The following is an 18,350-nucleotide window of genomic DNA, read 5'->3' on the forward strand; positions in this document are numbered from 1 at the left end:
TTACCGCAATGAACCCACCATCTTCCTTTCTCTCAAAGAGCAGACAGTCCATTAAATGGACACATTGCAGATTCAATGCCTATAAATTGTGCTGATGGTTAAGGATAGGGAAAAAGCAATTAATGTCCCATGATTCCTGATCCAGCTGGTAATGGGAGTATTCAGGAAATAGAAATGAAGTATGAATTTCGCATATGGTATTGCGGCATGGAGCGCTACCGTAGGTACTTCCAGGCACTTATTTGACAGTTCAAAACCGAGAGTAATATGAACACAGTAAACGACATGGGATTTGGAAAAGGTATGCCGAAATCAATTTAGAAATACATATTCCCAATCTGATTCGACTTTGCGTAGGGGATTACTCATAATCCTTGTGTAATTTTCCATCCCGTAATTACTGATACACGCTGTACGGTATAGGTAATTCTTGAAGGTTCCATTGGATTTGCAAGCAGGCATTTGACTTACACCCTCGCTTTTGCCTCACCCCTATGTATGTTGAGGTTTGTTCTGTATGGGCAATTTTGAACCAGCTCTAAAGTATAAAGGGCAGCTTTATTTGCTTCGTGTGTTGCTATTTATTGTAAAAGTGTTTTTATGCCACAGCAGTACCATAAAAAAAAAAAATATATATATATATATATATATATATATATATATATATATATATATATATATATATGATTGCAGTACCTTTGATGTTTTATAGCGACCCAAATATTACAAAGTGCTGCAGATACAAAAGGGGCAATAAATCTAAATAGCATCAATTTAAAATGAGAACAGATGGATGCTTTTATTGGGAGCCTAATCAGTATTGTTTTAAGAGCACACTGCCTGAATTAACATTTGCGATTAATTTTGTGGAGGGCAGCACAAAGGTGCATGCCTGGGCCAAAGAAGATAAATTGTGTCCTTTGCATATCCTCTGCACGTTTTTTTATTGAATGCAGGCAAAAGCTTCTGCTTGGCTGTGATGGAATGCCCTGCTAAGTCACTGCGACTTTAATGGTGTTTTCAGTTTTCACTAAGAACCATTGGTGTAAAATTACAATCTATATCAAGAATTCAGTTTCGGGACATACCTGTTTCTCTATGGTGTGTCACAAAAAAGGCATCTACTGGAAGGCAAACAACTGTAATGTAAAACATTGTAAATAAAATAGTAAAAGAATAAGCATTTATTGATATACTATTATAATAATGCCCACTGAATAATATGGTCGATGCCGTTATAACAACTGTATGTTGTTAGTACACGCAGTTGATTGTCGAAATTTAATGAATGGAGCGAATGTCAAAACTCCCGAGTGGAGCAGACAGGATGTGTGCGCAAACAGAGGGCTGTCTATATAGCAGTCCGTGAATAAAAGGCTTCTTCAAGATTTTAAACAGATTTGTTCGTGACATGCAGTCATGCTGCTCGTTGAAAAAGTTATTTGAATCCCAAATAGTAAATATCTTTGGACATTTTGAACCAAGGTACCTGAACTTCAAATAGTCTCACGTGCTGGCTCATTTAAAATATTCTAACATTTAGAAAGCTTACATTGAAACTACCCTTATGAAATCAATGACCAAGTCCTTCTGTAGGTTATTAATTTGTTCGTCTAAATATATATATATATATATATATATATATATATATATATATATATATATATATATATATTGAAACAATTCAGACTGTGCCATAACACATTGTAGCATCGCCTCTCCAACAACTCGTAGCACCCATGCTTACAGAAAATTGAGCTGACACGTCTGCGTATACACATGAGCACATTTTTCTGCCTGCCAGTGTCTCCTGCATGTCTCTGCATCTGTCGGCTCATTTATGCCTGTCTATGCTCATGGGTTTCTGGATGTGTATGTTTATGTCCGTGCTTGTTTCTATGCATATATGACAGTCTGTGTCTGCTTTTCTGGCTTATGATTCAGAAAATCTGAACGTTTCCCAATATTTAAAAAAAAGAAACACCTGCTAGTATACTTCAGACTTGTCCCAGAAATAATGTGGGAATCGTCTGGTTGGGTTCCTCCCACGCCTGTATTAGACCAACAATCTATTCAGTTCCTATGAGGCCGACACATCTACAAAATAAGCAGGCCATCCTAAATGCCAGCAACGTCAGTGCTAGACTGGCTCCTATCTGGTGGGTCTTGAGGAGGTCAGTGTCTCTTTCAACTTGCAGCATTCTTACCATAACGTGGTCTTCCAATGGGCGCTTTTTCCTCTTTAAATGCATGACTCAACGTTAGATCTATTACAATCATGCAGATTACAGAACAATCGATAATCACACTTAAAGATATACATTGCAAAAAGCTACATTTAATTAAAAATATACTGTATGTTTGAATGTCATCCTAGTCATTGCATAGCGTCAGGGTGAGATACGCCAATATTATGCATGAGAAAATTAGGAAGGTCTACTGCATGGTACACTTCTGTGCATAGATGGTGGCACTCGCAGAGCATGAAATAGAAGTAATTAATCTTGTTTAGACCTTAAATGCTGGTCGTGCTACTCCCATCCTAATTAATCACATACACAATTACAGGAATCCTGCTTCTAAGAAAATACTATTTAGTTTACAACAGCAGCATGAACTAGCCTCCCATAGTGCTAAGAATTGGACCGGCACTATGCATCACACCTCAGTATTAAACAGATTTTTTATTACTGTTGGGGAACAGCGCCCAGGTCCAAAATAAGATAGGTCGTACGTCAGAGCTTGTGCTGATTGTCCTTGTTTAGACTGTGACATAACATTACAAATCTAAATTATAGCAAGATTGCAGGAACTTGCAATCTGCTCTGTCCACTCGGGTTATGAATATTAACGTCAAAGTTTCTCTTTTAAGTTTTCTTCCTTATAAGCTCCAACTTGGAATAATAATAATATTACACGTTGGGCTTGCTTCTAGTAGGATTATATTTAATCATTTCTTAATCTTGTACGTCTCTCGCTAAAACATAGTACAATTAGCCTACACCTGATTGGAACATTTAATTTTAATATAATTACCTACTATATGGTTCTGCATATACCCTGGACCACATGAAATTCTACTAGTGGGCCTGCAGAACTCATTGTACGACCCACATAAATGGCAGTTTAAACATTGTCGCAGGCCTGCAATTACAGCCTGTAGTGCAGTTTTAAACCAGCATTTTTGACCTAGCAAAATAAACATTTACCAGGCCTAAACCTTCCTTTTTAATACATATAAGTCACCCCTAAAATAAGCCTAGAAGGCTGTAGGGAAGGATTCATTGTATTTAAAAAGTAAAGCGTGTTCTTAATGTTTACATGCTTTGGTAGTGAAAAACTCCTCAAAGTTTTTCACTACTGGCTAACTTTGGGTTACCTTAATACATTTCATAAGTGCTAAGTTTTTATTGTGAACAGGTAAGAATTTTGTGTTCAGACCCAAATCAATTGTAATTAAAAACCCATTTTAGTTGTAAAGTCGGATTTTAAGTTACAATTCTAAACATTTCACTTTTCAAAAGCTTGTTTTTTCCTGTCCTAACCATTTTTGCATTCTGCCTGTATCCTGGGCCACATGACTGTGAATGGCACTGCTGTTTGGTTGTGTGTATTCCTCCCAGACAGTAAGAAAAAGGGAGACAGGCGTAGGCAGGATGGGCCATTCCTGCTAGGACTGTGGGGGTTGGAGCCGCTCCTTGTCCCACTTATAGTGTAAAGCGCTTGCTTTCAGCATACACAAAGGTATCTAACACCAGGCCACCCTGTCCTTTGTTACTCCAGACTTATTGGAGTCTTGACAGGGGAAGGGAAGAATTTTTCAGAACCAGATGTTAGGGTAGCTGAAGATGTCCCCCACTTCAAAGACTGGCACCATGTACAAAAATTGCCTGACCTAACCTGAAAATGGATAATAAACTTCTCCTGTGACACTCGATGAGCTGCGTGGTGGTCCGTGATTTCCTGTGGTCAAAACCGTTCTAAGCAGAGACCTACTTATATATATATATATATATATATATATATATATATATATATATATATATATATATATATATATATATATATATATATATTCACTGAAAAAACCATAGGTTTTACACACGTTATAGTTAGGAAGTAGCATTTGAAAAACCTATGAAATTCACTGAAAAAACCATAGGTTTGACACCAGTTATAGTTAGCTGGAAATTTTACTGATATAAAACCAATGAAATTCCACGTTATAGTTAGTTGGACTCACTATAACTTGCGCGTGTAATGCACTGCTGATGACGTCACATATTACATCACTCATGACATGGTCAGTGACATCACTCATGACATCACTGATGACACCATCCTTGTGAGAAAGTGACAGATATCATTTCAGTGTAATGTAACCCTTGAAACACATATTCAAAAATAGAAACTAACATTTTCAAAAAAATGGAGATACCTATACCAGTTACAACAACCAATTCAGTAATTCCAACATTTATATACACATCCACTAATTCACTAACAGTTCTATATAGTCACTCGTATATATGCTTACTGATTATATATAGTGATACAGCTATACATCCTATTATATACCGACAGACATCCAAAAGTAAATCACACACATATTCACACTTGGAAATAAACTAATAAACATCCATTTATTTACATATACAGATATACACACACTAACACCTTACTTCTAAGTAAACTTTCACTTACTTACTCTTTTAAACAATCACTTATAGAAACACATACTTATTTAAACAGGAACTCTTTCAATCTCTCACTGTCACATATACTCAGTTATATATATCAATACTTACATAAACTACATTAAAACATATGTGGTTACTAATAAACACACTATGAAGCAGGTATTCACTCACTAACACACACATATACACACTCAGCCATCCATACAGTCCTGCACATCCATTAAGACACTTATTTAAACATTTATTTTTCCATCAACCTCTACATATACATATATAAAACATACTTATTTTTTTAAAAAGACACACATTCACTGAATAGTGTCATCAGTGATGTCATCAGCAGTGCATTACACGCGCAAGTTATAGTGAGTTCAACTAACTATAACGTGGAATTTCATTGGTTTTATATCAGTAAAATTTCCAGCTAACTATAACTGGTGTCAAACCTATGGTTTTTTCAGTGAATTTCATAGGTTTTTCAAATGCTAGTTCCTAAGTATGAAGGATATACCTGAAATAAATATCGACATACCAATCTTACGTGCACAACCGAGTGCACGCACCCACCTATTTATTTCATGAAGCTTTCCAATTTAAACCTAATGAATTTCTTCATAGACCAATGAAAAAACTTATAGTACGTTAAAGACACTGAACCTAGGCTTTTTTTCTCCTATAAACTTTTTAATTAAATGGAGCCGAATTTTTTTTAATCATTCGTGCGTGACTGATTGTACACACCTTAATATTTATTTTGAAAAATATAACAGATTTTATAATTTATTAATTGTATACTTAAATCGAGCTGTAAAAATATGTGAAATCCGTATGTGTTTGAATTCACTTCTTTTCACGTTTTTAAACTTCAGTAAAGAACATCGCTACTTCCAGATCACGTTCGTAACTAGATAGTGTCACCGCCTACACGTCCTAAGAAGCGCATGCAAAGTCATGTGACTTGAAAACAAGACTTCCAATTGGTTCTTAGTAGTTTCTGTTCTGAAATTTACACGAAGCACTCCACCCACTTTCCTCACAATCTTTTCTACTCTGAAGAGACAACAACGTCGAGCATCTTCCGGAAAAGTTTGCTGAAATGGCTGCCGTTCTGCATTCATCTTCCGAATCAGAAGGAAATGAGCGACCACCGTTAAGAAGAAAAAAGGAATCTTTCATTTGGCAATTTTTTACTTATCCTGAAGATCAAAAGAAAGTGAATGCGCCAAAAGTAACCTGCACGATATGCAATTCGGAGCTCTCAAGGGGAAATCCAAATAGAAAATATTTGTTTTCTATACACACCATGCTGCGGCATGTAAAACAAAGGCACCCTGAGCATTATGCAAAAGCATCGACAAGAGCCCTGGCAACGCTATTACCATCAGAGGTGGCCAGCACATCTTCTGGTGGAGGACCTGTATCTCCATCGAGTGCTGAGATGGACTTGAGACCATATCTTGCGAAGGTACACATGAAATGCAACCAGTGTGCAGAAATTCTTTTGTATGGAGAGCAGAGCCTTGTTCTTATTAAACTCAAAATTGAAAGTTATAAATGCCCCAAGAAAAAATAAATTTCTTCACTTCATTTTCATAGTATTACATACTGAAAAATGTAGTACAAACTTTAAGAAATCGAAAGCATCATAACACTTGTTTCCAAAAAAAAAAAAAAAAAAGTTCTTTTCAGAACTAACTATTTCTACCAAAACATGCTCCAAGAGCATCTTATGACATGTTTTTTCGCCGCTTCATTGTAGTGCGCGACCGGGTGCGCGCACCCTCCTATCGCGTACAGGACCTGACACTTGCATGTGAAGTCATGTGACTTCTAAACAACACTTCTAATTGGTTCTTGGTAGTTTCTATTCTGGAATTTACACGTAGCACTCCACCCACTTCCATCACTTTCTTTTCTACTCTCAAGAGAGAACAACGTCGAACATCTTCCCGAAGACTTTGCTACAATGGCTACCGTTCCGCATTTATCTTCCGAATCTGAAGGAAATGAGCGACCACCTTTGACAAGAAAAACGGAGGCCACGCTATTACCATCAGAAGTAATCAGCACATCTTCCGGAGGATGGCCTGTATCTCCATCGAGTGCTGAAATGGACTTCAGACCATATCTTGCGAACGTGCACATGAAATGCACGAACTGTGGAGAACTTCTTGTATACGGAGAGCAAAGCTTTACTCTAATTAAACACACAATTGAGAGTCATGAATGCTCCAAGAAAAGTTACATTTCTTCACTTTATTTGGATAGTATGACATACTGAAAAATGTCGTAGCAACTTTAAGAAATCAAAAGCATCATAACACTTGTTTCCAAAAAAAAAAAAAGTTCTTTTCAGAACTAACTCTTTCCACCAAAACATGCTCCAAGAGCATATTATAAGATGTTTTTTCACCGCTTTATTTTAGTGCGAGACCGGGTGCGCGCACCCTCCTATCGCGTACAGGACCTGACACTTGCATGTGAAGTCATGTGACTTCAAAACAACACTTCGAATTGGTTCTTGGTAGTTTCTATTCTGGAATTTACACGCAGCACTCCACCCACTTCCATCACTTTCTTTTCTACTCTCAAGAGAAAACAACGTCGAACATCTTCCCGAAGACTTCCCTGGAATGGCTACCGTTCCTCATTCATCTCCCTAATCTGAAGGAGATGAGCGACCACCTTTCACAAGAAAAACGGAGGCTACGCTATTACCATCAGAAGTAATCAGCACATCTTCCGGTGGACGACCTGTATCTCCATCGAGTGCTGAAATGGACTTGAAACCATGTCTGGCGAACGTGCACATAAAATGCAACAACTGTGGAGAACTTCTTGTATACGGAGAGCAAAGCTTTACTCTAATTAAACACAAAATTGAGAGTCATAAATGCTCCAAGAAAAGTTACATTTCTTCACTTTATTTGGATAGTATGACATACTGAAAAATGTTGTAGCAACTTTAAGAAATCAAAAGCATCATAACACTTGTTTCCAAAAAAAAAAAAAGTTCTTTTCAGAACTAACTCTTTCTACCAAAACGTGCTCCAAGAACATATTATGAGATGTTTTTTCGCCGCTTTCTTATAGTGCGCGACCGGGTGCGCGCACCCACCTATCGCGTACAGGCGTCGAGACACGCATGTGCAGTCATGTGACTTTAAAACAACACTTCCAATTGGTTCTTACTAGTTTCTATTCTGCAATTTACACGGAACACTCCACCCACTTCCCTAGAAAACCAGTTTATCGAAAAACTTTTAAAGCCTCCTCTTATGAAATATTCGACATCAATCACATAGCAGAGTACTAAATAGCACTATATACACTCTGTCCCTTAATTATAAGAGACTTATTGCTATGTAAAAGCAACTTTTGTTTTCACGCGATAATGTGAAATGCTGAGCCTATTACATAATTTTATTTCACATATATGTTACTATTCTCCTTCGAGTACTAACACCGTAGAAAATACCACCAATAGCGGTGATATTTTTTACACCGAGAACGGGCGATTTCTATCGCTTAGAGCCCTTACAATTATAAAGTTTTATTTCCTAAGTCTCTGATCTCCAATTGTGCAACGTAGCTCCCCTGTGTTTCGTAATAAGGTCCATAAACAAAAACTACAGGGCCAGCATTATAAACATGCACAGAACCACAAAACGACAAGAGCCACCATGTTGATATATATCCTTAATATAATAAACCTCTGAGAATAAATACATATTTCCGTGGCACCCCATAACACAAATGTGGCGTCCTCTGACTCTGCTCCATTACCAAACACCGTAACTCCCCGCCCCCCTCACTTTTCACTAAACTCCGCACTCCACCCCAGCCGAACCCCCTATTACAAACCCCCAACCTACCCTCCCTGCCCAAACCCACCATGAACCTCAAACCGCCCCTAGAAAACTTATAAGACACAGGATTACTAAAACTCAAAGAATACGCAACAGGCAGATAATGTAAATAGTACATAAAGGCACATATTTTTTCCAAAATACTATTTAAAAACATGTTCTATTTTTTATAAATCTATCATGCATCTGACCCTCTAGAACTGCTTTCAAAACGTGAACTATAAACCTCTACTTTTCATTTTCAAACCATACACTTTCCTCTGACCCTCTAGAACTGCTTTCAAAACGTGAACTATAAACCTCTACTTTTCATTTTCAAACCATACACTTTCAATTACATTATTTTTTTTCCACAATTCATGTAATGTTACACACCTTTTCTAAAATACACCAGTCCCTATCATTTATAAGGATTTATTTTCAGTCTTCATCAGTGACACTTTCTTTATATATAATAGAAATCACTATAACTTTTTAAACGACAATGCTAACGCGGTAAAAATAACCCTTCATTTGCTTTCCTTTAAGAATGCACACTATGTACCCCACGCATGCGTTTCTTGATCTTTGTATTTGGCAGCGAATACCGACCTTGAATGGGAAGACATGAACAAGACCGCCATTGTCACATTTAAAATTGAACGTTGCATCTGCTCACACACATATCTTTCACTAAGCTAACATTCACAGAAAACAGCATTGATGTAAAAAAAATTGACCTTGCTTTACAACTCCCTCAAATCACTCCCTTATTTTTTAACGCATCCTCCAGTTCAAAAAAAGCTACTTTTTTGATAACCACTAAGCAATATATAAGTGACTAGACTCCTAGAAAATGTATCAAGTCATTCTGCTCCTCTCCACTGCATAGCCGGCGACCTAATTCTGTGGAGTTGCTATACAACCAGCGGTGCTGCGCCGTTTCCTTTACCATCTTGGGAAATTCAAAATGGATGTCCCTCCTGCCTTCGCAAACGAGCCGGGCCACTTAGAACTATTTCGACAGAGAATGCTTCTGTACTACGGCACCTTACCACTCTCAACTTTGAATACTTCATATCGATTATCATTTCGATATTCGTATTTCACCTGTGTGCAGCCTGTATTTCATTGCCTGAGCTGTGATTTCACGTGGGCCCTGGATTTATGTCTCTGCAATTTGGTACCTCCTGAACCGAATTACAATCCCCTCATGAATCTGTTACTTGATCATGAACAGCTTTGTTACAACGGAGGGTTTATGGCCTTTGCAGCGATACAAGGAGTTCTGGGTCATTGGAATATATTCACAGCGGCGCAAGATTTCCTAACAGAGAGCTACATCGAAAACCCACCGAGCTGCCCTATGATGGTAATAGACGCCCCAATAATGACAGATCATGAATGCTCCTTTCATCTTCTCAATTGGATGGCTGACATGTTTTCAGATGATAACAGTGATTTCATGTTAGAGGCACTTGCTGCATACTTTGCCTACACAATGGACGGTTAACTCTTTCCTAACAGCGAGCTACATCGAAAACCCACCGAGCTGCCCTCTGATAATAAAAGAGGCTCTGATTTTAACAGATCATGAGTACTGCTTTACTCTTTTCCATTGGATAGCTGACATACTTTCAAATGATAAAACTGATTTCCTGTTACAAGCAGAAGCTACCTATTTTGCCTAAACAATGCTTCAATAACTCTCAAACAAGCCATTGACGTCCTCATTTCCTTTTGGTTTTCTATATTCTTCACGTTCTTTTCCATATTTTCTTTTGAAGAACAGACCTATTTGCTTTACTAACAGTGTACATTATGATTTCGTGTTGTTTGACAGCTGATTCATAAAGTAATGATGTATAACCACTTGCATTTTCATATATCGTTCCTAAACTGAAAGGCCAGAGACCTTCTTCCATTTATTAAAATATAATATACTTCCTTATAAGAGTGTACAATGTTTTTTTCCAACTATATTCATTTTTCTTCAACTATAGCGTTTTTATTCCATGTACTACTGACAATACCAATTACTGTGTTTTTTGCAATTTCTGTACTCATATTACATAATGATTTGCCTTTAAAACAGTACATTTCTAAATAAACATTTCAAATATTCACGGTTTCTCTTTTAATCCATAATCTCAACTGAAATGATTTCATATTGAAAAACTATTCATGGGTTCCACATAACCTTAACTGTAGTCACTGAGGACCTTATTTATGAAGACCTTCCGCCGCCAGTGCCTCATTTTTTAAAATGGGAAAAAGTAACACACCGGTGGCGCAAGGCCTTCATAAATAAAGTCCTGAATGTTTTCTTTTCTCGACCTCACTTACTGATACTAGAACCTGCAAGCCAATTACGGCCCGTGAACTCTTTCTTAGTAGGTCGCGCACCGTAAAGACAGTTATACCACTGTTAACATTTTTTTTTTACTGTTACTAAGCACCGACACAGTTCCGCTTCACTCAGAGTTAATCACTGCTCCCACGCTTCTACAGGCCAGACGCTATGTCGTATTTCTCTCCTTATCACCCTTTCATCTCCACAATAACAAACACTTGTCCGCCTGCCACCAGAGAACAGACTCAGATGCAGAGGCACCAAAGAGTGAACCCATCACCAACTGCCATCTCCGGCTGTTTCCATGGTTACACCTCATTCTGCACCTTGCTGAAGGCACAGGTCAAAAGTTCATGTCTTAACGTTCTACAACAAACTAAGAACACTATTTTCCCTCCAGAAACACCTGCCAATACACAGCTCTGTTACATATCTTGTTTTTTCACACCCAATAGTACTTTTCGTTTAACATAAACATTAACATGTTCAATCTCCACTTGTTACAATCAACCAATCATTTTTATTTTTTAAACCACACCCAGCCTCTTCCTTTTTCTTTATTTAGAATTTCAACTTCTAACTACCATTCCACTTCCAGAACCGATCGGAGGACGACTACAAATCCCTTGAAAATGAAGGTCTGGCTAATAGGACACAGTTATATTCACTGGAGTGAAAAATATGCAGTAAGCAGACGAATTTGCAACCTCAGCTTACCAAATGTACACATAACATGGATTTCCAAAAGAGGATTGAAATGTCACCAATTGATTCCATTGGTGAAAACTTTTATGCATCTCCCAGAACCAGACCTTATAATTGAGCACTTTGGTGGGAACGATCTAGGCACAATCACTGGGGTAGGTCTGGAAATGCTTCTAAAAGACACCTTTCGACAATTGATGACACTTTTTCCTCGATCTGCCTTGGTATATTCCAATATATGCCAAAGACAGAAATGGAATTGGTCCAATCAACATTGTGCACAGTTTGAGAAAGCAAGGAGACATGTAAATAAATCTGTTTCTGCATTCCTCAGAGATTATAGCATGGGTTCTATTTACCACAACAACTTGCGATACCACATGCAAGACGTCTATAGGAGAGACGGTGTTCATTTCACGAATGAGGGAAACAGAATCTTCCTCTGCAACATCAGGCTCTGCATCGGTACTTACTTATAAATGCAGAAAACACTCAATTAACACAAGGGCTCTTTTCAGAGCCACCTTATATCTAAGCACTCAAACTTCTGATTTATCTCCATTTTCACACTCTTGTAAATAGGTGTGCGCGACCGAGTGCGCGCACCCCGTACTTTTTTTCAGGAAAAAATTATATCTTTTCGCGTTTAAGGGCATTACTGCACACCCCGAGAAAAGCTACGCAGCAAAACAATCTCTAACTTCTCCCCTTTCCATGTTTCAACGCTTTGAAATGAACAATATATTTACTCGCAGTGACAAAATGGCGGACAAAACTTCCTGATTTCCTTCGAATCGAACGTTAACAGACGTCACGCAGCCCAAAAAAATTCCGCTCATGCGCAGCCGCTTGGGTGAGCGCACGTGTGCGCGCCTATAGATATATAATTGACTTTAACTTTAATTTTCTCAACAACTACTGAACGGATTTACACCATTCCAAAAAAAGCGTAATCTGCGAACAAGACTCTACAGTTTTGTCAAATTTCTTATAAATCCATTCAGCCGTTCGACCTGTAGCCGAGTCTAAAGGTCCTATGGAAAATAACATGGAGAAAACACGTTTTGGGACCCCCCCTTATATCTCAGCCCCCACTAGACCAATCCCCCCCAAACTTTCAGGGAAGGAGCGCAGCGGACCGAGCCATCTTCTTTGAGAAATTCGCAAAGACTCATCCACCAGGGCCAAAGTTATTCCAAATAGAATGTTGAGGATTTCCTATGGAAACTAGGTCCTAACTATAACTACCTACTGGCGACCGCCAGTAGGTAATATATATATATATATATATATATACGTATTCATTTTTCAAGTTAGTTCCTTATTTTTTCATTTAGTAATTTATTTTTTTAGAACATTTTATATAGCGCTAGCTCCACCCAAGGGTATCAGAACGCTTTACATTTGCAATGATTATAAACAAGGAAGCTACAATAGTTATGAGCAAACACAAATTATACATGGTGGTCTGAGAGAGTAAAGAAAAATTTAGAATGGTAGTGAGATGCGTGAGTAGAGAATAAATAAAAAACAATTAAAAGAACAAGAATGTCGTTATTGATAGCACTATTTTAGTATACTGGGGGCTTGGTAGACAAGGTAGAGGTGGCAGGGAATATAGTAAGGTGAAGAGTGGAGGGATTGAGAAAAAAATGGGCTGGTAAGGGAGGGGAGAGGGGGTGTGGAGGGTGTCAGGGGGAGAGTGTGTGAGTGCGGGTGGTAGGCGGAGTTGCTTCAGGAAGGAGGAAGGAGAGTAGTCAGAATGGAGAGCAAGGAATTAATTTCCCCAATATTTATTGCTAAAGTGTGTTTTAACGTCTCTTTTGAAGCTGGCATAGGAGGGGTTAAATCGAAGATCTATGGGGAGGGCGTTCCAGATGTTTGGAGCCTTTCCAGAGAAGGAGCGGGATTGGGAGGCGTTTATTTTAAGTATTGGGGTATGAAAAGAAGGGAGTTGGTGCTTCTCTGAATTCAGGCGCAGCCAGCTTTATTGAGTTTGGTTGAGAGGTAGATTGGAGTATTTTGATAAAGGGCTTTGTGCATAATACAGGCAATTTCATAGGAGGATCTGCCTCAATGGGGAGCCAATCTGAGATCCTCGAGGGCAGGTGAGATGTGGTCAAAACATTTACAGTTTGTTATTAGTCTAGCTGCGAGGTTGAAGACCTTTTTTGATGGGGGCAAGGGGGATTTTCAGAGGACCAGAAAGAAGGGCATTTCCGTAGTCATTTTTTAATAGGACAAGAGATTGGATAGCTAATTTGAAGTCTTCAGCTGGGATGAAAGGTTTGATTTTTTTGAGATATTGGAGTGTGAAAAGTGGACTTTTTGCTGACTTTTTTACATGGGAATTTAGCATGAGATTATTGTTAAGGGTGACGCCGAGTGATTTGACAGATTCGGAGAGGGAGAGAGAGCAGTTTAGGGCATTAATGTCAGCGATCCAAGTTTGAAAGGGGAAAGGGTTTTTTTTGGGAGAGAAGAGGAGGATCTCAGTTTTGTTAGGGTTGAGTTTGAGGTCTGTTTTTGGCAGGAAACATCCTTTACTACGCAGTGTGTACACCACGCAACCTTTACGACGCAGCCATTACAACACAAGTCATTACTACGACTTGCGCTGGATGACGCTCTTGTTTAAGGAATAGTTTGATTTTCTATTCCAACACCTTCCCTACTGTTACGTGGGCTGGAGTTGGAATAGAAAATTAAATTAATCCACAATCCAGCGCCCTCCAACGCAAGTCGTTGTAACGACTTGCATTGTGAAAACCGCGTAATAAAGTACCCGCAATCAAAATGATCGCGTTGTACTGACATACATCCGTTTTTGGCACTTGAGAGTTGCAGACAAAAGAAAGATGCTTTTTCCGAAAATATGTGTTTTTTGTAAGAGAATATTTCAATTCTAAGGAGAGCAAGATGGGATGGGGAGGGGTGTTGTCTCCATGTTCTTTCAGCCAATCGCAATGAGAGTCTTTCTTTATTAAGGTCTATGGTAAACCATGTTTTCGAGGGGCCATTTTTTTGTGTTTTAATTTTCAGAGGGGCAAGTTGGTCTAAGACCTCGGAGACAGTTTTGTTAAAGTGCTCAGCGTGTTCATTCACATTTGAAGAGGGGGGGTTTAAGTTCCAGTGCGCTGGGGGAATTTGCTTAAGATTTCTGGTCATAATTGTGGTTTAATTGTTTTTTACAGGGGCGTGTGGGGCTGGAGGGGAGATCGTGAACAGAATGAGATGGTGGTCAGACCAGTCGATAGGTATGATGTTGGATAGGGTTGCCAAATCAGGGTTGAAGATGATGGCGTCTTGAATAACTCCTTTGGCGTGAGTATGGGAGTGTCAAAGTTGCTTGAGGTCGTTAATCTCAAGAAGATTATTGAGAAGATTGATTGTGGGGTCATCCGGTTCATTCCAGTGCAGGTTAAGATCTCCTAGGAAGAGATTTTTGGAGTTGGAAAGTAGCAATTCAGTTAAAAGGTATGACAGTTCTTCAGCTAAGGGAAGGGGTTCAGCAGGAGGGTGGTAGATGTTATGAAGTCGTATTGGGGAGAGCTTCTCATTTTAAGTTCGGATCCTAAGTATTCAAAGGTTGTGTAGTTAGTGTTACTGATTGGGGAGAGTTGTAGTCCTTTTTGAAAAATGATTGTTGGCCAACCCCTAATTTTTTCAGGTCTGTCTTCTCTGAGAATGGTAAAGCCAGGGGGGGCTAGAAGATCAAGGATGGGAGTAGGGTGGTCTTTGGGCCAGGTTTCCGTGAGGAAGGTGATGTCAGTATCTTCGTTAAGGATGGTTTCCGAATTTTTGGTCGCATGCCAGACAGCAGAGCGTCAGTTCACAAACATGCAGGTAAGGGGTTTAGGGTTGGTATTAGGGACGGGGCATAGTTGGATGTCGGTAAGTTGAGGGAGGTCTGGGGGAGCTTGGAGAGCGGGGAATTCTGTTGGTCCCATGATCACAGGAATATTGGAGTGAGGGGAGGAGAGATCTTTAAGTGGGGGATTGGTAAGGTGGGTGCTGTAGAGTTCAGAGAGGTCGGGCAGGTTAGGTACTCAAGGTTCAGAGGGGTCTGTGAGCATGGGTGAGGAGAGGCGTTGTTAACAAAAGCATTGGATATGAGCGTTTTCGAGGGCTAGCACTTTGGGCCATGGGCAAAGAGGAGCGGGTTCTGGGTTTGTAGGATTTTTAACCGGTTGAAATCTTCTCTGAGTAGGGTAAGTTCAGTGGCTAGGGTGGAAAAATTGTAGTCCAAGTTATGAAGTGTCTGATTGAGGTTAGTTAGGAGGGAAGTGGTTGTGGCTGGAATGGAGGAGGGGTTTGGGACAGAGTGGCTAGGGTGAGAGGGTTTATGGCTTGGGAAGGGCGAGTCACCAGGAGGGGTTGATGTGGGTAGTTCAGGGCAAGAAGAAGTAGGGGAGGCTAAAGGAAGGGAGGGAGGTGTGGGCCGGTGCTGTGAGTTAGGAATGGACGTGATGCATGATGTCCTGGTGGAGAGTGAGGGGGAAGGGAGAGAGGTGAGGGTAGAGTGTGAGCGGGAAGGGGAGATGTGGGAACAACGTAATGGTTGAAAATGTAGTTTTTGGAGGGAGGAGCAAGGACATGAGGGGTTATCGTCATTATGGGATGGCTTAGGGGGCTGTAGGGGGCAATGGAGGAGATAGGGTGTTGGTGGTGGACAGTCATTAGGGGACATAGGAATTTGGAGGAGTGCATTAGAGGAATTGGGGGTGTTGGGTTCCAGAGAGGGTGGTAGAATAGAAGTTAAGGAGAGGAATGTGCTGTTATGGGTAGGTGTGCCATGGGGGTGTGGAGTTTGACTCTGGGAGGCGGGAAGAGCTGGGAGGGGGTAGGAGTGGGAGCGGGTGTGGGGAGGGGGGAAGGGATTGAGATAGGGGTGGGTTCAAGGGCAGTTGACAGAGTAGAGGTTGCTGAGCGGGGAGTGTCATTAGGGAGAGGGTTTGGGGTCAGGGCGGCTCTGGGGAACCAGGAGGGGTTTTGGGATTGTGTGGATGTTGGGGAAGGAGTAGGTAGTGCTAGCTGGTCAGATAGAGTGCTGAAAATGAGTTACAATATTGTAAGGTGCTGCTCTGAGGCTTGAATCAGGATATTTCCAGTTTTGTTGATGAAAATGGTTATTTCACCAGGGAAAAAAGAGGTTGGAGTAGTGGAAAGTCTGTAACTTTAAGGAATTTTGGTTGCGCTAGATACTGGGGGGTGACGCAAAAAGGTGCTCTTCCATTTGGAGTGGCGTTTGGTATAGAAAATAAAGTTAGTTTTAATGGCGGGACGTGAGGCTGTTGTAGTTGTCTTCAATTAGGTTTTCAGGATGTCGGATTAGAAATTTATGTTTAAAATTCTTTTGGGCATTTTTTGAAAGGTTAGGAGGGAATGGAATAGACCAAGAGTTGGGTCCATGTTTGGTGAGGGTGGGGTGCTTGTCGGTTAGGGCAGGAACAGGGTGTGAAGAGTGGATGGTATTGAGGTGGGACATGCTGGTGAAGTTTGGCTGGTGGAGAATTAAAGGAGCAAGAAAAGAGACAGGGAGAGGTTATGAAAAGGAGGTTTGGGTTAGAGCGAGGAGTGAGAGGGTGGGGAAAAGAGGGTGGGGTTACCTTATGTAATCTCAGTAGCAAATCTGGGGGAAGAAGTGACATGGATTAGTTGGGTAGTGGGGGATTGGAGAAATGTGGGTGAGGTAGGGGGGGATTGGGGGCTATTTGGCTTGGGAAGTTAACAAATAGAGAGCGGAGAAAGGCCAAGGTTGGTGCCAAAGATGGTGCTAGGTGGCAATGAGATAGGGGGGCGGTGGGTAAGGGAATGGGTTAAGAGGAGTTATGCCGGAGGGTAAAATGAGGTCAGTTTCAGAGTTCCAATAGGCAGTAGTGTTACTCTGTGAGTGAAGAATGGGGAATACAGTGTTAGGCAGAGTGGAGAGAGGAGTAAGTGAATGAATAGGGAGGAGTGTTAGAAATGTAAGTAATGGAAACATCAACAATTGTAAAAAGCATAGGATCGAAACAGGCAGTTTATGACGCAAAACATAGTTTGATGAAATGGTAAATGGTTACGAGGGTATGAGTGAGATTTGAGAGGGACACAGAAAGATCAGAAAGCCATATAATATAGTATGGCATAGGACCGTTACTGGTGGATTATAGTGCATATGTCTATGTATCAGATTAGACAGTGAAAGTGAGTTAAATGACAGTGAGTGAAAGGAAATAAACAATAGTTTATGGGTCATAGAGTCAATACATTCAGTTTCAGGTACATGTGGATTTAATTTAAGTAATAATGAGGGAGTATGAGGAAAGAGAGAGCACACAGGGGGAGGGAAAGAAAAAGAGGGAGAGAGGGCAGGATATCAAGCGGGAGAGATCAAAACAGGAAGGTAAAGTGCAAGTAGGTGTGGTAGGATAGTGTGGTGGAGAATAATAGCAGAGAAGGATAAGAAAAGGCTAGAGCATAAGCATAATAACAATGAGGTACGTAAGAGATCAGAACAGGTAGGTAAAGTGCAAGTAGGTGTGGTAGGCTAGAGTGGAGGAGATTAATAGCAGAGAAGGATGAAAAAAGGCTAGAGCATAAGCATACTAACAACAAGATACGTAAGAGAGATCTGAAATGGAAGATTAGGTTTAAAAAGTTACTAAAGCATCAAAAGATATCGCAATATTGTTTTTCGGTATGATTTAGGAACTCAAGCCAAGGATTGTCAAGCGTGGCTGTTGAGAATTCTAATGGTCC

Source organism: Lissotriton vulgaris, chromosome 3_1 (genome assembly GCF_964263255.1).
Source record: "Lissotriton vulgaris chromosome 3_1, aLisVul1.2, whole genome shotgun sequence".
NCBI classification, from domain to species: domain Eukaryota; kingdom Metazoa; phylum Chordata; class Amphibia; order Caudata; family Salamandridae; genus Lissotriton; species Lissotriton vulgaris.